Raw genomic sequence first — 25,142 nt, 5'->3', positions numbered from 1 at the left:
TTTATCGGTCTTTTGTAATGAATTATCGCACTTTTTCGGTTTTTCGAAATTTTCGATATCGAAAAAGTGGGCGTGGTTATAGTCCGATATCGTTCATTTTAAATAGCGATCTGAGATGAGTGCTCAGGAACCTACATACCAAATTTCATCAAGATACCTCAAAATTTACTCAAGTTATCGTGTTAACGGACGGACGGACGGACGGACGGACATGGCTCAATCAAATTTTTTTTCGATCCTGATTATTTTGATATATGGAAGTCTATATCTATCTCGATTCCTTTATATATGTACAACCAACCGTTATCCAATCAAACTTAATATACTCTGTGAGCTCTGCTCAACTGAGTATAAAAAGAGATTTAAAAAAGAAAAACAGAAAGCATTAAAATGTAAATATGCTCGCATTTGTTATATAGAACATAAAGCTGTACTTCACAGTGCCTGTAGTACTTGTGAGAATATAAATCATACACTTTCTAGGGAAATTAAAGTGCGTCCTTGAGCAAAAAATTTCGTCAAACTACAAGCTGCGAGTGTGGAAACAACGGTAAAAGAGTAGTGAGTTACCACATTAAAAAACAAATTACGCAAAGATACTAAAATAAAATAAAACAAATCTATATTTTTATAATAAAGCAATAAAATTATGTGTGTGGAGAAATGAGCAAGAAATGTAAACTAAAAAGCTATGACTTCGGGGCATAGCTAAATTTAACGCTTACTTATTTGAAAAGGTTTTTTAGTAAACCTAAATTTTCTTAGAGAAATGTTAAAAAGTGTTTCTATCGGAACCCGTATATGGAAGCAGAGGTAGAGGGCGGCCACCACTCCGTTGGAAGGACCGGGTGGAAAACGATTTAAACTCCCTTGGTGTGACCAATTGGCGCCGGTTGGCGGAGCGAAGGAGCGACTGGCGCGCCTTATTGGACGGCCATAACCGTTTAGACGGTTAAGCGCTAATTAAGTAAGTAAGTGAATTTTCTTAAGAAAAGAATATTGCTAATTTTTTTCCTGTTCACTAAATGTAGTATTTTAAGGATCCAGGCTCAAATTCGAGCACAAGGCCTATAACAATATTATTTATAGTAATAATTGTGTTGTTTTTTTTTTTTTTCTATAAACAAAAACAATCGTAGTCTTTATCTCACTTTTTCATTTGCCATTTTTAATACTTCTTTCAGAGCAACGAGAAAATGTAACAAAAGTAGAAATTGTTTCCGTTAGATAGAGCACGGTTCGAGTTATTTTGCAAAGGCATACGAAATTTAAAATCCTAGGATCAGTTTTTGGTAACTTCTCGACGAGTTAGAGACTTGAAATTAAAACATTGGTCACTATAACATATAAATCAAAAAATTTCCCTAGCTTTCACACGGATTATATTTGAAAAACTTTTCAACTGAAATCTTGCGATCAAGTTTTGAGGTACTTCCAATTGAGCTACAAACTTTATACACCCGTGATTGAGCACCCAATGATAATGCATAAAAAAGGAAGGAAACTACAATATGTGACGCCCGGAGAGAGATATTTAAAAATTTCGTACGAAACGGTGGAATAGTACTACCAAGCTTCAAGAAATACAAGAATGTATGTTTTTTAGTTAACTAGACTTCGCCCAGAGGTTGAACTTAAACAAACTAAACAAATAACAAATTATTTCGGTCTTCCTGAGAAGAGCATCGTCAGCTTCCCATCTGCAACAGCCTATACTGACAAAACATTATTTTATTATCGACATGTTATCGAAACGGATTGTTATCTTTAAGATATTGGTTTAGTATCGGTGAGCCGTCGTCTTCTTCTTCACTCGATAGATTATCGATGACGATACTAGCCGTCTCCAACGCGCAGTAGTTCGTATATCTTTCGTACATCTTTCGAAGAACTTTTCTCTGGAACACTCCCAGAGCCTCCTCATTTGATATTGTTATGGTCCAGGTTTCTGCAACATATAGCACGAAAGATACAATAAATTACTTTGAAAGCATGAATCCTTTTATTCATAATGTCATATTTTCTACTACAAACCAAGGTTTATGGACTCACTATTTACCAGGACTAACGAAGTGCTTTACCGTTTTCGCATGCACGGATTTGAGTTGAACATTTCGGTACTAGTTTCTTTTTTGTTACGATAGGGGAACTCTTTCGAGATAAACTCGAAATATATGTGGCATTAATAAATAAATAAATTTAAGGCGCGATAACCTCCGAAGAGATCTAAGGCCGAGCTTCTCTTCCAATTTGCGTCGTGCTCCTCTTGATTTTCCCTACAAATTGACCGGACGGGACCTACATGTTTTATGCCGACTCCGAACGGCATCTGCAAGGCAGATGAGTTTTCACTGAGAGCTTTTCATGGCAGAAATACACCCGGAGCGCTTGCCAAACACTGCCGAGGGGCGACCCCGCTTAGAAAAATTTTCTTCTAATTGAAAAACCTTATTTCTAAAATTTTGATGTTGCTTTGCCCGGGAGTTGAACCCAGGGCATACGGTGTGATATGCGGAGCACGCTACCATCACACCACGGTGGCCGCCATATGTGGCATTATTAAGGTTTATTTAGCTACAAAGTTGTGAGCGGATTTATATCGTAACTATTTCGGAGTTATGTTGGAACCATTAAATACCTTTAATGATGTTATTTGGAGACCACTTGAAAACCATTTCGGACTATTTCGTTATTGTTTTCGTTTTCGGAACTAAATTTGAAAACTTCGCGACTATTCTGGATTATGCTCTTACCAATTCGAGCTAATTTCAGGAGAGATATCTATTTGACAATCAGGAATTTTCGGAAGATTAAATTATACGATGTTTTGAAAGCTGCTCATAGTTTTTTTGCCATTGCAGAAGGCTCTTTTAATTATTGCAAGGATTTTTCCCCAAGTTATTTTAGGATTTTATATCACTTAGTGATATTTCATAACTTGTTTTATATTGCTTTTCATCGAACTCAGTCTTACTCCGAAAGTACTTATCACTTTTTCTTGTGGGTATATTTATTTTCACTTACATGTGTATACAAACGTGGGTATTAAAATGTATAACTTAGCTAAATTTTCTAAATCTCGCAACCTTTATTAATTTGGAGTACAGATGTATGGTGTCACCCAAAGATATGCGTATATGCTAACTTTATTTTTGTTATATTTGTATTAAATATATAAGCACATCTCTACATTAGGGTTATCCTTGTAAATCATAATACCTGTGTATGTTAAAAATAGAACATACAAATTTTAGTACCGACCGGCGGTGGTTAAAGAATGTCACTCAGGGATGACACTAAGAGGTAAGAGAAGGGGTTGGCATGAACTTAGCATCTGCTATGCGGGTATACGTACGATGTACACAATGAGCGAGAATACAATGAAAACTTGGTATAAATCAATGACAAACTCATTTAGTTTGTCATCGATGCTCGTACAACAAGGAAGTGTCGCTCGCATTTTTGAAACAAAGTACCAAAGGGTGCGTGTGACACATGCCCACTGGAGCTCATGTTATTCGAGTAATCGTCCCGATCAGACAAATCTCTCAATCTAACCGCTGTTAGCCTCTCCAAATGAACCACCCTTCAATTTCGTGGTTTCCCAACTGTTTGTGTGCGGTAGATGATATCACTGATCCTCTTCATACCTCTGTACGGGCCTTCCTAACTGCACCGATATTTGGATGGAACACCTTTGCGCCGATGAGGGTTGTATAGCAGTACCAAATCTCCCTCCAAGAAACCTTCCGAATTAAAGTTCTTGTCATGCCAGTGTGTCACTTTACTACTCATAACCCTGGGCCGTTCCCTCACACTCTGTTCTTTAGCCAATGAAGAACTACTTCGCAGAGCTTGCGCTTGACGGATTGGCTTCGCATAATCAGTATCGTTCCCACGTTTCACAAGAGTGGTGCGCCCTGGCTTGAAACTACCCCCGCATTCCTTCTGGGAAATTCTTTCCTTCGTTTTCATGCGAACCTTTGGTTTTGTCAATGCCAGTATTTCTCTCGTAGGTACTTTTGATTTCGCTTTATTTAGCCCATTGTGCCCAACAACCTTTGCCCGATCTGCTGCCTTTGACCTTTGTGGTCTTTGTCGATTCTTCTACACCAGTACTCTATTAATACTGAACCCTTTTTCCAAACTGAAGTTAAGTGGCACATCCTGGTTCTCATAATGCATCACTCTTTTATGCATATCGATCTTGATGTCATGGTCAACCAAGGAGTTCCCTCCCAATATGAATTCATCAAAAATCTCTGCCATAATGAATTTGTGTAGAACCATGACCTTTCCAATTAAGTCTTCACATATCACTTCTCCCTGGACTTGGTTACACTCGTCTGTGACCGTACGCAACCTTGCTCAAGGTAACGGTTTTATTCTCCTATTTACCAAGTCAGATCCGATTAAGGAATGAGGTGCGCCCGTATCTCACTCCGCTTTTCTGATCCTTTCAGCGCCTCCAATATTACGTCTACCCACTCCGGCCTTTCCACTTCCACACGGCGTGCTTTGCAAACTGACTTACATAGAAGCGACGCTATTTCCTGAATCAGAGCTTGTGACACCGTTTCTGCGAATATGGGCTTTGGGTTTGCGTATATAGCTCGCTTTGTTTCGACGTCCCGTATGCCATTTACAAAGCTCTGAATCTCTACCCTTTCAGTATATTCCACAGGTGCATCCATATGATGTCTTTTCAAATTGAAGCTTAAAGACCTGGAAAGGAACAGAACCGTCAAAGGAGGTGTCTTTACCTTTGGATTGCTTGCTGAAACAGCCGGCGATTTAGTTGTAATTGCTCCATGCGACCTTTTAAATCATCGATTTCTGCCTGAAATTGGGCGATATTTTCATCCTGCGATTCAAGTGTTGATGATACCCTTGCTTCCTGTGCCTGCAGCTGCGAGGATATGCGAGTTTCTTGTGCTTTCAACTGCTCAGCCATATACGTCTTCTGATCTGCTAACTGTGTTTCCATATTGGTTGTTATCTGTGTCGACATTTCTGAAATACGTGTTTCTTGTGCTTCAATCTTTGATTTTATACCGTTCTCCTCCCATCCTAGTTGTTTTTCCATCTTGGATGTTATGCGTGTCTCTGGCGATGAAATGCGTGCCTCCTGTGCTTCCATCTTGGATGTTAAACGCGTCTCCTGCGATTCCAGCTGAGATGCCGCTGTCAATTTTTGAGCAGGTATTGCGGCCAATATCATGTTCAAGTCTGTGCTCGTAACTGTCTGCGATGTTTCATTTTTCTCTTCGATTTTTGTTGTTGTCTCGTCGACATCAAGATGAAAGACATACTTTTCCACGTTAATTCCTTCTCTTTCCATTGCCTCTCGTAGTCGTGCCTGAAGGTCGAGTTTAATGCCGGTTGTATTCAATCCACGGCTCTCAAACTCCTTCTTTAGTTGCTGGATCTTCAATTCACTGAACTTTTCCATGTCCTTGTTGTCCTCTGCAATTTATTCAACAATTCCCCTTCTGACACCAATTGTAACGAATTTACTGCAATTCCCCTTATTTGCAATCTTCTACTAACGTTCGAATCACTGAACTGTTGAATAAATTACTCCAGTATTCAAAAATGTCAAATTGCCATTATTAAATTTCTTCACAATATAACGTACTTCACAACACTACTATTGCTCGCAAGGTCACTTCTTAAATGAAACTGATTCTCGCGCCTCTACTGTTGCGCCTATTATACTGTCTGGTTTCCTCGTTGCATACTTCTATGCTTTTCCATTCCAGAACTTACTAGTTAGTTATCAGCTACAAAATCACCAGCCACAACTACGTTTATGGCTTCTCATATGCGCGTGAGTAGTACTTGCACAAATTATTGCCCTGTCTTGTGAGCACCTCAGATAAGATATATACATGGGTTTGTGCGTTCCTTCTCCGCTGCGTGTACGTACATATGTGTAGACATAATGATTAATTTGTTTATGTGCATACAAGTCGCTGCTTAGCATCGCTTAGAGATGACAGCACCCCTTAGTGTTGCTAATATTCGTAACAATATTAAAAAAAAATAAATCATAAATAATGCCGAATATGTCTGTTATTGAACCGCCATTAGCATGTAATACCGAAAAATCCCCAAAATATTCCATAACATGGCAGAATTAATCGAAAGACTCGGCAAGTAATCACGAAAGTAGCGGTGACATATCACTGAAACAAAATGCATTAGTAGAATGTTATCGGCTATTTAAACTGCCACTCCATGGGCCATATTTAGTTTATTGTCACTCAAGTAATTATTCGGAAAAACCGTCTGCATTTTTGCGATTAATTAAGAGGATTTCTTGGAGCCAAAAGGTATAAAAGTATGAGATCAATTTTTTTGAGTTATATGGTGCTCAAAGCTCTCATGTAAGCCGATTATTATTTATCACATATCGAGCATACTTTTCATCTTAGAAAGAGTTGAAAAAGTTCGGACGCCTTATTTATTTTTAAAGCCAAAGATATTTGCGATGGCGACAAAAAAATTCTCAAAATTTTCAAAAAGATTTCTATTTTTGAACGTATTATTCTTTTCGAAAGTTTTGTATGCTTATTATGTTTTTCTTGTCGGAATCGAAAAATACGAAAATTTTGTCTTGAGGACACTATTCTTGAGACATACCATTCCAAACTTCATCTACTTCTATCTACTAATCAATCAACAAAGATTCAAAAGCAAAGAAATATTTGGTACATACACTGCGTATACGTAACTTTTTTTGTATGAACACTTCATACAAAATCGAAGTTCTATTTTGAAAATCGAATAATGGTTGAGTTGCGATTATTCGAATAATCTAAGTAAACAAAGAACCAAAATCGAAAGCTCGATTAGCCGAAGCTCTAATGCTCACTGCACAAGCACCAAAATCAAACTAAATAAATAATATATTTTGCTTTATTGCTCGCTACGCGTTTGTAAATACTAACACATTAGTGGTACCCACCGCTGGTTAAGAGCGGAAACTCAACAATTTTAAACTGAAGTTTTGTGTTCCAATACCCGAAATTGAGATAAATACAGTTGCGATATAAATTTTGGATGCGATAAAAAAGGGCTAAGTGGTATCGCATAGCGGCTAAAGTTCATAATTTTAATATATTGAGTCCTCATAGGGTAATATGAGCTGAGATTCCTGTACAACACGTCTTAACCGTTTCCAATCGGAATCAAAATGTATATGTAATATCAATTTTGAGTATTAGAAAACAAAATAATGAATTTTGATATTTGGAGTCTTCACAGAGAAATTCTTATATTGAACTATGCGACCCAAAACGTATGCAAACGACCACAATATTTATATATGAATAAAACTGGACAACTTATTATATTGGATTTTTAAACACCACCCTAATATACATATTCTCTGCAAGTTCTTCTGTAACCCCAATTAGTGTAAAGTGTACTCACATACATATGTAAATTTGCATATTAGACAATTTTGCTGAGAGACGCACATGCTACGTACATTTTACCATAGATTTAATTTTCTGTGTTTTTGGTTATGTAACTAGAAATATGGTCACGCCAATTTTGCTATGTTCATTATAATTAAATTAATACTTCTACTTTCCCAACTGAAAAGTAATTATGTAATGGATTTAAAAATTTAATAAATTCGATAAAATATTAATTAATACATTTTAAAGTGTTTGTGTTTCTGCTATAATATCAATTAAAAGCCATTTCAGGCTTAAAAACTGCTTCGTTCTTAATACTGACCTATCTAACAAAAAGTAAAAGAGTCTATGAACGATTTCGTGCTCCTGCGTATGGGAGCTGGTGTTTGATCGTACCAGACGGTTTTTCACCAAAGGAAGATATCTTTCGTTAAACTCGCAAACATCTTCGGACAAGAAAATCGGAAGATCACACTGGATTGCCACTGTTAAATAAAGTCAAGCCAGGAAGTATGATCAAGACAAACTTTGAACTATCTCACCTCTATGAAAGAACTTAACGAGTTTGCCCCTTTCATTGAATTTGATGGTGATCGTAGATAGGGAAAATGCAAGGAAATTGAGATTATAAGTAAAAGGAGTTAAGTATAATTCAACAAAAGACAGAAGGTTCGAGTTCAACCTAGCTGCTTTCGGCTAAATGGGCTAAAACCTTGCTCAATTTAAGCTTGCATTGATGCCCTAGGTGAACTTGTAATAAAAGCGAGTCAATCCTCGCATATTTTTTCAAATAAGCATAGGCCAATTCCTTCCTCTTTTCCAAATTTAGTTTTGCTAGAAATATGAGCTGGACCAGAACATCTACAGTAGTTCGAGTGACATTACTTAAACTGTCAAATCTGGATCCCAAGAAACAAAGTCGTCGGCTTAGCATTTGTAACTGGTATGAACGTTAAAGCTGATATGGATACAAGCGGCAGTTCTCTAACTTTTACTTGACATTTCAGTGTTCTCGAAAAAAGATTTGCAAAGCGTAATCTCTTGGCAGTGGCTTGGCAAATACTCCCAGTATATTTCTGTTATGGAAAAGTTTTTATTCAAAGTCCATCTGCCTTGCAGAATCAGCATAAAACAAAAATACCCCGTGCCTTCAACTCATAGGAAATATTAAAGAGGAACACGACGCAGATTGGAGGTAATAGGTGTTTTTATTTTATTTTTATTATTATTATTTTTTTATAATAACTTGTTGAAATCGGCTGTATCAGATAAGGAGACCTCAAAGCTCTTCTCAGGTAAAAATTCCGAATTTTTCTCATTTTTACTACTATGGAATTTTGCGTCAATTCATTCTGCTGAGACCCTACATCTCATTACACTCCTATAGTCCGGCACATCTTTCCTTTGGTCATAAAAAACAAATGTAAGGCGCGATACCTTCCGAAGAGATTTTATGTCGAGCTTCTCTTCCAATTTCAGTTGTGCTCCTTTTAAAGTTTTCCTACAAATTAGCGGGACGGGACCTACTCGTTTTATGTCGACTCCAAACGGTATCTGCAAGACAGATGAGTTTTCACTGAGAGCCTTTCATGGCAGAAATTCACTCGCAGTGCTTTCCAAACACCGCCGAGGGGCGACCCCGCTCAGAAAAATTTTCTTCTAATTGAAAAACCTTGTTTCTAAAATTTTGATGGTTGCTTTGCCCGGGGCGTGAACCTAGGATCTTCGGTGTGGTAGGCGGAGCACGCTACCATCACACCACGGCAGCCGCCTTTCCTTTGGTCAAGTTGAAGTAAATATCGAAGAGTGCAACTTTGATGCCTATTGCTATGCTCCAACCAAGTTACAACTACTGATACCTTCGGGAAAAATTGGAAAAAGTACTGCAATGAGAAATGATGGTATTTTCAAGTAAGTACGAAATTTTACTTATTTTATAAGGCCCAAAATACCTTAGAGACCAAAGCTTAAACCCTAAAGGATTATGCGCACATGACCGAAGAACACCTTGTGACCAGTATAACCTTTATATGCTGCAATATGTAAAAGTAAAGTACGCAAGCTGTACTATAAATTTGTTAATAAAATATTTTCTGTGCCCTGCCATGTTTCAGAAAAATTGCATGCTAGCTTTGTTACTAATTTGTAGAGCTCATAAAAATATTCGAATAATTCTATTAATCGAGTATTTGATTATTCGATCTTAAATTTTTGTTTATTAGTTGAATTTCGCTATTCCTGTAGTTGGTTTCTTTACATTATTCGAAAAACCGCAACTCAACGAATTTTCGATTTTTAAAATAGAACTTCGACTTTGTATGAAAAGTTACGTATATGCAGTGTTTGTACCAAATATTTCTTCGGTATTGAATCTTTGTTAATTTTATTGATTAGTAGATATTGAAATTTTGGAATGGTGTATCTCAAAAATTGTGCCTACAAGAAGCATATTTTATACTTTTCGATTTCGAAAAGTAAAACATATATCAGCATACAAAACTTTCGGGGAAATCAATATTTTGGTAAGAAAGTCAAACATTTACATTTTTAAAATTTTTGGGAGTCTCTTTGTGGTCATCGCAAATACCTTTGGCTTTAAAAAACAGAACAGGCATCCGAGTTTTTCTAAAGTATCATACCTGATCTTTCTACGATGAAAAGTAATCTTGAGATGTGATGAGTGAAAATCGGCTTACAGGAGACACGGTTCCACATAACTCAAAAAATTGTATCCCTTATTTGTATACTTATCGGTTCCAAGGATACGTTATCAAAGTATATAAATTCCATTTTAGATAACTCTGTTCATGGCACATCGGATTCAATTTAAATCCACTAATTAATCGCAAAAATTCAGACGGTTTTTACGAATACAAGCTTGAGTGACAAGAAACTATATATGTCCCATGGAGTGGCAGTTTAAATAGCCGATAACATTCTACTAAAGCATTTTGTTTCAGTGATATGTCACCGCTACTTTCGAGATTACTTTCCGAGTCTACTTCGATAAATTTTGGGATATTACGGAATATTTTTTCCGATTTTTCGGTATTATATGCTAATGGCGTTTAAATACCAGACATTTTTGACAGTATTTATGATTTTTATTTCGATATTATTTCTAGAAATTTTGAAAATATTTCGAAAAGATTTAGTTCCGCCATTCCATAAATCTTTCTTGAAATATTTCTTACCTACCATTAAATAGTAACGAAAATTTACACTCCATTGCTGAGTCTTGTATGCAGTACTAGTCCAATTGTGTTTTGTAAGAGACAACCGAATTGTAAACTCATATATCTTGTGATCAAAAAAGCCTTAAATATTGCAAGTTGGAAGAAATAAGTAGTGTAGGTAAAATTTCTAAGCCGCTTGACAAAACAGCAGCTGTACTATGTATGGATAGATGACCCTGGAAGTATCATTAAATAGTCCTCAGATCATCACAAAATTACCACAAATAGATCCTAACTCACCCGCGAAGTCACTGCAAACATCCTGGTGTGACTCATAATACTTTATCGATTTGGTTACGAAAAATAATCTTCTGAGAGTGACAAAAATGATCCCGAAATATTTATGGAAGAAAAACCCCTACCTATCCTACAACTCTGGTAAAAAAAACTTTTTATTAAAAGCTTAGTAGTTATTACTTTTCTATTTTCTGCGCTCTAAAATACGACGTAGCTCATATGTATCCCCCGACCATCGCTATCACTTTTTACGCAATGTCTCGAGTCTATAATATGTTCATATTCACAGCCGGAGCAGAATCAGAGCATGGTTTTTGTTGCTACTGCTGCTCTGGAGTAGCAAATGCAAAGGTTTGTTTAAAATGAAAAATGCTTAAAGTTTACCTACATACGTGTATATTTCAACATTCGATTAATCGTTCAGCAGCGATTATTCGGATAACCGACAACCAGTAATTATTCAAATAGTCGACGATGTACGATTATTCGATCTTAACTAATCGAACTCCGAAAATCAAATATTACAGCTTTCGAATAATTCGAATATTCGATTAATCGAATATCACATAATCTACAATTTTTTTGTTGAACAGTGTACTTATATACTAAGGCTCCTATATTCGGCGTTTGTGCGATCCAAACTTGAGTATGATCGACATTTAATTAGCAATTAGATCGAGTCCTACTCTACATACCTCTACTTAGCCCGCAGGATTTGACAAATACTGATTGGCTAAGTAAATAAATAAATAAAGAGAGAATGTGTCTAACACTTACCAATTTTGTCAATTGCAATTCTTTCTCTTAAACAAAGTTTTGTACGCGGCACATATTCCTTTTAAGTTTCACGGTCATTCTCGTGCTTCTCGTCTCGAAAGTTTCAGCAATTAGGACTTTTTCCTCACTTTTTTTACATTTTTGATAAATTTCACTTCACGATAATTACAAGAAAAATTTCACACGATTTACTACCGATGTAAGTAAAAATCTATTTACACAATACGAATACAGGAAAGTTGGTACACAAAGTGCCACTGTTGTTGTTAATTGCTGTTCAAGTTGGCGGCAGGACAATTATTGAATAAAGAAATGTGCCGATGTGTGATTGAATGTGGTTTTACTATACAGTTAATAGATATGTTCACACTTCGCACTATTTTTGCTTTCCTCTTTATACTCACGACAAGTTTTTTTTTCTTGTTTTTATGTAGGCTTTATTATTATTATTATTATTTATTAAGTAATATATACAAATATAAAACTTAAATATATATAGAGTACTAGCAGCTATGGCCATCGACTCGACTTGAAATAGTAGTAAAAATTATATAGCTAAATAAAGTTATAATATTATTGGATAAGTATATAGTAAATTAGTATGTGCATAAGAATGTATATTAATGTTAGAATATATCAAAGCTGTTTCATATGAATTTTAAAAGTTAACATTCTGATACGAAATCGAAAATTTTGATTACATTAGCGTGTGATGCGTTTTTTAGAAAAGTATAAGGGTTTGAAGAACCAAAGTGTTTTTGCCGTTGTCTCTCTAAAATTGGACACCCGGTAAGAAAGTGTTCTACTGAGGCGATGCAGGAGCAAAATGAACAGGAAGCTGCCTCTGTGCCGGATAATAAATGTTGATGAGTGATTAGTGTATGCCCTAGCCTTAAGCGGGTGTGTAGGCTTTATTATTTCAATCTGTGCGATTTTTATTGTAAGCCATTAAACAAAAAAAAAAGCAAAAAAACAAAATAGCGCCCCACCATAAAAAATTTCACTTTTTAGCGCTGTGTTTCAATATTCGTAGCCGTACACCACTACAATCACATTTTATTGCTACTTTTGATTCGTGAAAGTATTAAAAACACACAAATTGTATTGCTACTTCTGACTTGTTAAAATTCCTGTTGTTGTAGGCGTATTTTTTATCACTTTATTTATTTATTTATATTTTTTTGCATCCTTTTTCAGCTTATATTTTGTTTATAGATTCACTACACTCAATTGTCTGTTCTGCTGTTGGTGTAGTCAGCGTTGTTCACATCCTCGAAAGTTTTTAGTTTGTTCTTATTTAATGTATTTTTTGTGTTGTTTTTGCCTTTTGATGAGCGTTTGCTCGTAAACACTTTATTTGCTGATTTTGAAATTTTATATTGTTCATTTATTCGCTTGTGCACTTTATTTTATATTTATTCACATTTTCCTTGTCAGGGTTACCTTTGTTATTTATTATTTTACTCCTACTATTATGCTAGATTGAAAAGGGGGGTTATGTAAATATTTGAATGCTGAGTTTTGTGGCAGTGAACAGGTAAAATCATTTTTGAGAGGTTTTCAAGCGAGCGTTTCAAAAGTTCGAGTTTTTATCTGAAGTGAGATATTTGATATCAAACTCAAATATTCACATATGCGCGTACTAAATAAATGCAAATTATTTATTTTTAATGTTTTCTTTGTAGAGTAAAATAAATAAAACTCTTCAAGCGGTATTCTTATATTAAATTTACTTTATTTTGAGCACAATTTCATTGCACTTTACCCACAGTATGCTCAAGTGCAATAAAAATCTATGTAAGTACTTTAGGATATTTTCCTGCAGAATCCTTGAAAGCATCGAAACCTGTAAGAGGGAAAGGGATTCATTAACTTAGCTCTCCAATTTCTCTACTTGCAGACACAATCATATAAAGCGAAGGTTTTGCATTACATGTAAATGGTACTACATCTGAATATGCCATTAGTCCTACTGCTCCTGTGTAAGCAAAGCAGCTGGCTGATGGTCTTCATCCACAGTATTGCTGATATTAATAAGTTGCATTGGCCTTATTGTAAGCTGCAGGGAGTTTACTTCAAAAAGCTGTCAAAATTATGAGATCGGTAAGCAAGAGATTGCACCACAAATTGAAGTTTTAGTAATAAGACATTTCCTAGTCAACTTTCCTGAAAAACAAAGTTCCAAATATTAACATAAAGGAAATCGCTTAATAAATAAAACTTATGTATTAAGTCGGTCCGTGGCTATCCTTTTGGGACTGCATTATAAAAATATGTTTTATAGCCACATATTTTTGCCCTCCGAATCATGGCCACATTCGGATTTTCGGTAGACTTAGTCCCATGCTGTTATTAAAGAAATTATGTATATGATCATTTATCCTAATTTTGCTTTATTTTATTAAACCATATACCTTTCCTTTCTTAAGGTGGAGGTGTCTCCAGAGATGAATTACGTTCCGCAGCAGTATTTAAATAGGCAGACCATTTCAAAGAGATTCTAGGGGTTTATAAGCGCATTACAAATTTTGTGGCTTCTGAGCTTCCGGAATGCATTGTCAACCTCACCTACGCAAGGGAAATCCTGTTACAAATATGAATGTATCATACATATATTCAGCTAGAGGGTGGGGGCGGGATAGCCTAGAAGGTTTAATGTGGCCATATTAATCGTTCCCAAGATGGTGAGGCTAGTAACTTAATGGTGCTTTGTGCCCGCAACGTACCGGATCTATGCCAAAGGAGCATTAACATCGATAACACTCCCCAAAACGGGGAGTGTCTTTGTCATTAATACAATAACAACAATAGGCCATTTCAAAAATTCGAATCGGAATTGCTGAGCCATGGCTTTCATCGAGAAAAGGTACGATTTGAATCTGATGACTAAATATATTACAACATATTATTAGAGGACTAAAGTCCAACTCAAATGCTATATAAATTTATTTGAAATCGTAAATCTTTAACCCAACAACATAAGGCGTCTGGCTTCCAAGTCAGAAAATATTACAGGTTGCTATTCCAAAAAGTTTGATGTTATACTTTTTTGGAAACCATCACCACAAACGCTCTCCGAAACTATGGACAACTGAATCGAAAAGCGGCTAAGAAATAAGAATATTTACATGTCATTTGAATATAAGGTTAAATTTGCAGCTTCGGCATAATTGTTTCATAAGCATGGCTCAAAAATGTCGGTTTACAGAAAAACACATCAACAATTTCGTGGAGTATAACTATTTTGAATACATATAAATTAAAGAAAATGATCTTTTGAATATTTCCCTTTTTATCCAAAGTCGAAAACAATTCGGCATTGAAGAGCCCTAAGATTTGTCAAACTTGCCCTGAAGCACTTCTGGGCGAAACTCTTCACGATAGACTTAAAATTTATATTGTTTCTATAAAAAATATTAAGCTTTTAAGCAATCTTTAAATAAAAATTTTTATATTGAATTAAATACTTTTTTAAAAGTAAGTGAAAATGGCCGCATAACTTGGTATCTAACAAATTGTCGGAGGTTGCATTACAGCTACCTATAGATCCGTCAGTACCGCTGAGTTATTATGTATTGTTGCGTCGGCAGCCGTTGGCTTTCTATATATGTCATAGTCAAATCTATTGGCAACTTTATCAATATTTACCGTCAGGTCTAGATATTTGATACTTCTGTCTTTTTCGGTTTCCATTGTGAACTTTGTGTTACCGTGCTGCTTGCTTAGCAAAATAACCCTGCAAATCTAAAACAAGTAAGGACGGGACTGTCTTCGGCTGTGCCGAAGACTTCATACCTTTCATGAATGGGGCTGAACAATAATCTTATCCCGTTCGTAATCTCCGAATAATCGGATGTATAAGATAAGAAATATATAGTGAACAGATCTACATACCTTAACTATTTTTAAGATAAATATAAAATAAAAAACAGGTAGGTAATTTGTGTGAGGATGCAAAGTTTCAGGTTTTTTGTGGTCTGCGTGTAAAAACTATGACTACGAATCACGTATTTCAACAATATATGACGTAAACGTAACTATTTGATGAAATTTGATGAATTTTGAAGCTTCTAGCCGTAAAAAGGGGGCAAAAATTACAGTTTATATGGGGTATATAATATATATACCACCGGTATCTATGATTTCCTCAGACAACAATATATGCTATACACGTAAGCATTTGGTGAAATTTGAACATATCTAAACGATTTTTAAGATAAATATAAAATAAACAAGTAAGGAAGGCTAAGTTCGGGTGTAACCGAATATTACATACTAAGTTGAGAGCTATGGTGACAACATAAGGGAAAATAACCAAGTAGGAAAATGAACCGAGGGAAACCCTGGAATGTGTATCAAATGAAAGGCATTAAAGAGTATTTTATGAGAGAGTGGGCCATAGTTCTATAGGTGGACGCCATTTAGGGATATAGCCATAAAGGTGGATCAGGGTTGACTCTAGAATACGTTTGTACGATATGGGTATCAAATGAAAGGTGTTAATGAGTATTTTAAAAGGGAGTAATCCTTAGTTCCAAAGGTGGACGCCGTTACGAGATATCGCCACAAAGGTGGAGCAGGGGTGACCCTAGAATTTGTTTGTACAATATGGGCATCAAACGAATGGTGTTAATGAGTATTTTAAAAGGGGTAATCCTTAGTTCCATAGGTGGACGCCGTTTCGAGATATCGCCATAAAGGTGGGCCAGGGGTGACTCTATAATTCGTTTGTGCAATATGGGTATCAAACGAAAGGAGTTAATGAGTATTTTAAAAGGGAGTGGGCCTTAGTTCTATATGTGGACGCCTTTTCGAGGTATCGCAATAAAGGTGGAACAGGAGTGACTCTAGAATGAGTTTGTACGATATGGGTATCAAATTAAAGGTATTAATGAGAGTTTTAAAAGGGAGTGGTATGAAGGCGTTTTCCAGATATCGACCAAAATGTGTACCAGGGTGACCCAGAACATCATCTGTTGGGTACCGCTAATTTATTTATATATGTAATACCTGCCAAGATTATAAGGGTTTTTTATTTCGCCCTGCATAAATTTTTCATTTTCTTCTACTTAATATGGTAGGTGTCACAACCATTTTATACAGTTTTTTCTAAAGTTATATTTCGCGTCAATAAAACAATCCAATTACCTTACCATGTTTCATCCCTTTTTTCGTATTTGGTATAGAATTATGGCATTTTTTCATTTTTCGTAATTTTCGATATCGAAAAAGTGGGCGCGGTCATAGTCGGATTTCGTTCATTTTTCATACCAAGATAAAGTGAGTTTAGGTAAGCACGTGAACTAAGTTCATTATAGATATGTCGACTTTTGCTCAAGTTATCGTGTTAATGGCCATGCGGAAGGACAGACGGACGACTGTGTATAAAAACTGGGCGTGGCATCAACCGATTTCGCCCATTTTCACAGAAAACAATTAACGTCATAAAATCTATGCTCCTACCAAATTTCAAAAGGATTGGTTAATTTTTGTTCGACTTTTGGCGTTAAAAGTATCCTAGACAAATTAAATGAAAAAGGGCGGAGCCACGCCCTTTTTGAAATTTTCTTTTATTTTTGTATTTTGTTGCACCATATCATTACTGGAGTTGAATGTTGACGTAATTTACTTATATACTGTAAAGATATTAAATTTTTTGTTAAAATTTTACTTAAAAAAATTTTTTTTTTTAAAGTGGGCGTGGTCCTTCTCCGATTTTGCTAATTTTTATTAAGTGTACATATAGTAATAGGAGTAACGTTCCTGCCAAATTTCATCATAATATCTTCAACGACTGCCAAATTACAGCTTGCAAAAATTTTAAATTACCTTCTTTTAAAAGTGGGCGGTGCCACGCCCATTGTCCAAAATCTTACTAATTTTCTATTTTGCGTCATAAGTTCAACTCATCTACCAAGTTTTGTCGCTTTATCTGTCTTTTGTAATGAATTATCGCACTTTTTCGGTTTTTCGAAATTTTCGATATCGAAAAAGTGGGCGTGGTTATAGTCCAATATCGTTCATTTTAAATAGCGATCTGAGATGAGTGCTCAGGAACCTACATACCAAATTTCATCAAGATAACTCAAAATTTACTCAAGTTATCGTGTTAACGGACGGACGGACGGACGAACGGACGGACGGACGGACATGGCTCAATCAAATTTTTTTTCGATCCTGATTATTTTGATATATGGAAGTCTTATCTATCTCGATTCCTTTATATATGTACAACCAACCGTTATCCAATCAAACTTAATATACTCTGTGAGCTCTGCTCAACTGAGTATAAAAATAGGTAAGTAATCTGTGTGAGGATGCAAAGCTTCACGTTTTTTGTGGTCTGCATGTAAAAACTATGACTACGAATCACGTATTTCAAAAATATATGACGTAAACGTAACTATTTGATGAAATTTGATGAATTTTGAAGCTTCTAGCCGTAAAAAAGGGGTCAAAATGACAGTTTATATGAAGTATATAATATATATACCACCGATCTCTATGATTTTTTCAGACAACAATATATGCTATATACGTAAGCATTTGGTGAAATTTGAAGCTTCTAGCTGTTAAAATGGGGCCGAAATCGTAAAAAAAAATATATATACTATATATATATACTATATATACCATCATATATATATTATATATATCACCGATCTCTATGATTTTTTGACAAAACAATACATACTATATACGTAAGCAATCGGTGAAATTCGAAGCTTCTAGTTGTTAAAATGGGGTAGAAATTGCGAAAAGTTTCTTATCTGAACAATCGGTTGTATGAGATATATACTATATATACAACCGATCTCTATGATTTTTTCAGACAACAATATATGCTATATACGTAAGCAATCGGTGAAATTTGAAGCTTATAACTGTTAAAATGGGGCCGAAATCGTAAAAAAAATATATATATACTATATATATATACTATATATACCATCATATATTCTCTATATATTATCTGAACAATCGGTTGTGGGGGATATATACTATATATACGACTGATCTCATAAATTTTTTCAGGCAACAATATGTGCAATATACGAAAGTATATGGTGAAGTTTGAAGCTTCAATCTGTTAAATTGGGTAAGATATTACAAAAATCCTCTTTTTCTGAAAAATCGGTTGTATGGAGGATATATGCTATAGTGGTCCGATCCGGTCGGTTCCGACAAATGTCTAATCGGACACCCAAATACACTCGCTCACCAAATTTTATCAAGATATCTCAAAAATTGAGGGACTAGTTTGCATACAAACAGACAGACGGACAGACGGACATGGCTAAATCAACTCGGCTCTTCAACCTGATTATTTCGGTATACTTAATGGTGGGTCTATCTATTTTCCTTTAAGGACTTACAATTTTCGGTTTCGTGACGAAATTAATATACCATTTCGTTTTCATGAAAGGTATAACAAAGCTTTCCTTAATGAACAGTGTTAGTCTTCCACGCGAGAAAATAGAACGCTCTAGTGCTAACAACTGTAACGTGTTAGTGTTCCACGCAAGCAAGTGAAACGTGCTTTTTTTAATTAGCGAGACATGCTCACATTGCTTAACACAATTGATTTTGTTATTGATATTAGAAAAAAATTACAAAGTTTGCAAAAGTCGATTACTAGGACATGTTTGTGAATTTCACTTCTTCATCGGCAAGCTTCTCTTCTTCGGGAGCTGAGTATTGAATCGGGTTAATAGCACTGCTTTTATACGCAGTACTTCTGCAGTTCACTATTATTATCTGTATTTAATTGCTTTATTGCAGCGGCGGCCACGAAAAAACAACTGGTACGATGAAAAATGCCGCGTTGCAACCGAAAGAAATTACGCTGCCTACAGGGGTACGTTAAAAGCGAGCGAAACAAGAGGAGTGTGTGAACGCTATAGTGAGTTGAAAAGGGAAGCGGGACGCCTTTTCAGGAAGAAACAAGCAGAAGCAGAAAGGCGTGAGTGCGAGGGGCTTAAGCTGCTAGCCACCAGGAATAACGCCCGAAAATTTTACCAAAAAATATCGCGACAGAAGCAAGGTTTTAAGACCGGGGCAAACTCCTGTAGGAACGAAAACGGCGACTTTGTAACTGTTATCCAGAGAGTGTTTAGATTATGGAGAGAACGCTTCTCTGCTCTCCTAAGGAGACAGCGAGATTCACCGAGCAGAGATTACGGACCCGATCCCGCAATCGATGATGATGGAATATATGTCCCCCCGCCCGATTATGACGAAGTTAGAATAGCAATAACCAGATTGAAAAACAACAAGGCCGTGGGCGCTGATGGATTGCCTGCGGAGCTATTCAAGTACGCGACGAGGAGTTGGTAAGGCGCATGCAGCAGCTCCTTCGCAAAATATGGGAGGACGAGTGCATTCCCGACGGTTGGAATCTAAATGTTGTTTGCCCAGTCAACAAGAAGGGGGATACTGCATAATGCATCAACTATCGTGGAATCAGCCTTCTTAATATCGCATATAAGGTCCTTTCAAGTGCATTGTGCGAAAGATTGAACCCCACCGTGAACCGGCTGATTGGACCTTATCAGTGCGGCTTCAGACCTGGTAAATCTACCATCGACCAGATTTTCACAATGCGCCAAATCTTGGAAAAAACCGGAAAAGAGAATCGAAACACATCACCTCTTCGTTGATTTTAAAGCCGCCTTCGACAGCACGAAAAGGAGCTGCATATATGCCGCTATGTCTGAATTTGGTTTCCCCGCAAAACTTATACGGCTGTGCAAAATGACGTTGAGCAACACCATCAGCTCAGTCAGAATTGGGAAAGGACCTCTCCTAGCGGTTCTAAACTAAACGAGGTTTCAGACAGGGTGACCCCCTATCGTGCTGCAGAACTTAACCGCACTGGAATAATATTCTATAAAAGCGTGCAATTACTGGCATATGCTGATGAAATTGATATCATCGGCCTAAACACCCGCGCTGTTAGTTCTGCTTACTGCAAACTGGAAAAAGAAGCGGTAAAGATGGGTTTGATGGTTAATGAGGACAAAATGGAGTACCTGCTGTCATCGAGCAAAGAGTCAGCGCATATGCGCCTTGGCATCCACGCTACTGTTGGCAGCCATAATTTCGAAATACTAAGCTTCATTTCTTTGGGAAATAGCACTGAATCCAGCGAAGAATCAATCTTGCCAATAAATGCTCCTTTGGACTAGGTAGGCAATTGAAAAGTAAAGTCCTCTCTCGGCGAACGAAAATCATACTCTACAAGTCACTTTTCGTACCCGTCCTTCTATATGGGGCAGAAGCATGGACCATGACAACAGCAGATGAAGCGGCTTTGGGAGTGTTTGAGAGAAAAGTTCTTCGAAAGATTTATGGACCTCTACGCGTTGGCGATGGCGAGTACCCAAGAAGATTTGATGAGCTGTACGAGCTATACGAGACATCAACATAGCCCAGCGAATTAAAACGCAGCGGCTGTGCTGGCTAGGCCATGTTATGCGAATGAAATATGATGCTCCGGCCAAGAAAGTGTTTATATCGGAACCCGCTTATGGAAGCAGAGGTAGAGGGCGGCCCCCACTCCGTTGGAAGGACCAGGTGGAAAACGATTTAAACTCCCTTGGGGTGACCAATTGAGGGGATGTGTGGAATAACGGTATAACTCAAGAGAAAAAGTGAAAAAAAACTTAACAATGCTGGTAAAAATATATTTATAATAATCCTACTTGGTAGGATTTTAGATAGTATGATTCTTTGATAAGAAAAAGTAACAAATTTTATATATACATAATTTTATTAGAAAATTTATGATTTCTTTTTTTTAGTTATAGCGTTATTCCATAGATCGAATAACAAATGTTTTGATTGAGGTACTTTATTTAACAAAATAGTAGATACATTAATAGCCATTGTTAAATACATTATATTATATTATTTAGATGTGCTTATAACTATTTGTTAATTCCGTTTGTTATTTTTAGCAATTTTTTTTTACTACTTTTATCATTTTAAAAATTTTTCTATTTTTAACAATGGAGTTCTCTGTCTGCTTAGTCTTTTTTGAAACCACTTCAATTCTATCATTTTTCAGTTCTTTCTGGTCTACGACATTGAATATATTTTCATACCATTTCGATGCTTCACTACTGAAAAATTTTGTTAGAGAGTTATACCGTTTTTCCATAAATGAAGCTAATATCTTTGTTAAATATCACTATTATTTTCTAAGATTAATATGGTATGTGTATGTAATCGTGCTCTTTTTATTTAGTTGATTTATGGAAAAATGGTGTAACTCGTCGTATACCATTATTCGACACATCCCTTCAATTGGCGCCGGTTGGCGGAGCGACTGGCGCGCCTTGTTGGATGGTCATAACCATTTAGATGGTTAAGCGCTTTAATTACAATAACAATAGGTTTTAAATCCATTGTATTCTAGTTTAAAGAAGTACAACTTTCAAGAGGTTTTAAAGTATCCGTTAACTTGAGAACTTTTCCTCTTTTCGTCATAGAAAGCATATGACTAACTCATGGATAGCACTTGGTTTTATAAGATAAAAAATAGATGAAGCCTTCAGAAACAAATTTCCAAAAATTTTAGGTATACTTTGAGTAGCCTTAAGGGCCAGTTAAGGGTGACTTAACAATAATAAGATAAAACAAGTAAGGAAAGCTAAGTTCGTAACCGAACATTACATACTCAGCTGAGAGCAAAATGAAACTAGGGTAACCCTGGAATGTGTTTGTATGACATTTGTATCAAATTAAAGGTTTTAATGATTATTTAAAACGTAGTGGGCCTTAGTTCTATAGGTGGACGCCTTTTCGAGATATCGCAATAAGGGTGGACCAGGGGTGACTCTAGAATGTGTTTGTATGATATGGGTATCAAAGTAAAAGTACTAATGAGGGTTTTAAAAGGGAGTAGCCCTTAGTTGTATATGTGAAGGAGTTTTCGAGATATCGACCAAAATGTGGGCGAGGGTGACCCAGAACATCTTCTGTCGGGTATCGCTAATTTATTTATATATACAATAACACGAACAGTATTCCTGCCAAGATTCCAAAGGCTTTTGATTTCGCCCTGCAGAACTTTTTCATTTTCTTCTACTTAATATGGTAGGTGTCACACCTATTTTACAAAGTTTATTCTAAAGTTATATTTTGCGCCAATAAACCAATCCAATTACCATGTTTCAGCTCTTTTTTCATATTTGGTACAGAATTATGACATATTTTTCATTTTTCGTGATTTTCGATATCGCAAAAGTGGGCGTGGTCATAGTCGGATTTCGGCCATATTTTATACCAAGATAAAGTGAATTCAGATAAGTACGTGAACTAAGTTTAGTAAAGATGTATCTATTTTTGTCAAGCTATCGTGTTAACCGCCGAGCGGAAGGACAGACGGTCGACTGTGTATAAAAACTGGGCGTGGCTTCAACCGATTTCGCCCATTTCCACAGAAAACAGTTATCGTCATAGGATCTATGTCCCTACTAAATTTCACAAGGATTGGAAAAATTTTGTTCGACTTATGGCATTAACAGTATTCTAGACGAATTAAATGAAAAAGGGCGGAGTTACGCCCATTTTGAAATTTTCTTTTATCTTTAATTTGTTGCACCATATCATTACTGGAGTCAAATATTGACATAATTTACTTTTATACTGTAAATATATTAAATTTTTTGTTAAAATTTTACTTAAAAAAAAATTTGTTTTTAAAAGTGGGCGTGTTTGTCATCCGATTTCGCTAATTTTTATTAAGCACATATATAGTAATAGGAGTAACGTTCCTGCCTAATTTCATCATGATATCTTCAACGACTGCCAAATTACAGCTTGCAAAACTTTTAAATTACCTTCTTTTAAAAGTGGGCGGAGCCACGCCCGTTGTCCAAAATTTTTCTAATTTTCTATTTTGCGTCATAAGGACAACGCACCTACCAAGTTTCATCGCGTTGTCCGTCTTTGGTAATGAATTATCGCACTTTTTCGGTTTTTCGAAATTTTCGATATCGCAAAAGTGGGCGTGGTTGTAGTCCGATTTCTTTCATTTTAAATAGCGATCTGAGATGAGTGCCCAGGAATCTACATACCAAATTTCATAAAGATACCTTTAAAGTTACTCATGTTATCGTGTTTACAGACGGACGGAGATCATTTTGATATATAGAAGTCTATATCTATCTCGATTAGTTTATGCCGTTACGGATTACCGTTATGCGAACAAAGTTAATATACTCTGTAAACTCTGCTCAGCTGAGTATAAAAACTGATCGAACCAATCTTATGGAAGTCAATGTAATCGATTAATGGGGCCATACCATAACGCTAAAGCCATAACCTTACCATATCCAACTAATTGGTTTTTGATATTTCGCCATATCCATAACCTAAAAATATTTGAGCTGGTATATTTGTTAACTTTTTTTAGATTTTATTTATTGTTTTGTATACGTTTTGACTAAGCGACTAGATTTTCGTGGTATAAGTTTGTAATTTTTTTCGTTTTTTCATTTTTATGAAATTTTCATGATTTTTAGGTTAAGGCACCAATAACTGATCCCAATTTGATATGGATAAGTAAAAATATGGTTATGACTATGTCAACTTTAACTCGGGCTTTATACCTGTATTTTGTGGGACTACAATTAAAAAAATGTTACGCATACGCACCGGCACCCGTCTTTTCAGGTGGTAAGGATATGTTTGCCTATAATTATAGTTGTTCAAAGAATTCAATAACCACTAACTTTAAAGGCAGATTTGTATCGACTCTTTTTTACTTTCACAGGCCCATAAACTTGACAAATCATTTTTATTCAATTGTATGTTTATTGGCGCTTTAAAAACATTCGCAGTCCACTTGTATTCATTCAACGTGCAGGACTCTATGAAATAATAAACATTCACAACGCACACCGTCACTGTGCCATGGCTACCCACCTGCTCACTACTTTGTATATGACTCACGTGCTGTTTTTGGTGTGTACTATTCATGTGGAGCGTGGGTACTCATAAACTGCCAGGTACCACCGATTTATGTTTGTATACATGAGCCAATTAACCTACTTTTCTTCAATGAAATTAAAAAAACAAGAAAATGACAATTGCATATTAATACCATTTATGAGAAAATAAAAAAAAGATATTTTATTTGCAGCACAATTGTTTTTTTTTTAATACATTAATATTTTAATTTTTATATAAACGTTTTCTCCTATCTTATTTGACAAATCAATTTTTTTAGTTTCAGCCGGTGTTTTAGGATTTCAGTAATTTTGTATTATTTTACACGCACACTTCTGCACTAACAAATCAATTGCTTACATGTTTTAAGTTTATAGTTCCACATTTAGCGTTTAACCGTCGACCGCAAACGTTTTAGACGTTAGTCAAAATCAAACTGAATTCACTTTGCTTTACCGTGCAACATTCAGCTGTTCATGTTTTCAAAAAGCACTAACTTACGCCGTTG

General features: G+C 35.9%; 1 protein-coding gene across 1 annotated transcript in view; it reads right to left on the bottom strand.

Moving 5' to 3' along the window:
• The window catches only part of Ccn, a 422,762-nt gene extending 410,655 nt beyond the window's left edge, over positions 1–12,107 (bottom strand). The window contains exon 1 of the mRNA XM_067791186.1: positions 11,678–12,107. The gene's annotated coding sequence lies outside the window, so the exon portion shown is untranslated. The remainder of the gene's footprint in view (positions 1–11,677) is intronic.
• Between the last annotated feature and the right edge of the window lie 13,035 nt (positions 12,108–25,142).

Source organism: Eurosta solidaginis, chromosome 5 (assembly GCF_040869045.1).
Source record: "Eurosta solidaginis isolate ZX-2024a chromosome 5, ASM4086904v1, whole genome shotgun sequence".
In the NCBI taxonomy this organism is placed as follows: domain Eukaryota; kingdom Metazoa; phylum Arthropoda; class Insecta; order Diptera; family Tephritidae; genus Eurosta; species Eurosta solidaginis.
This window is presented reverse-complemented; position numbering and strand designations above follow the sequence as displayed.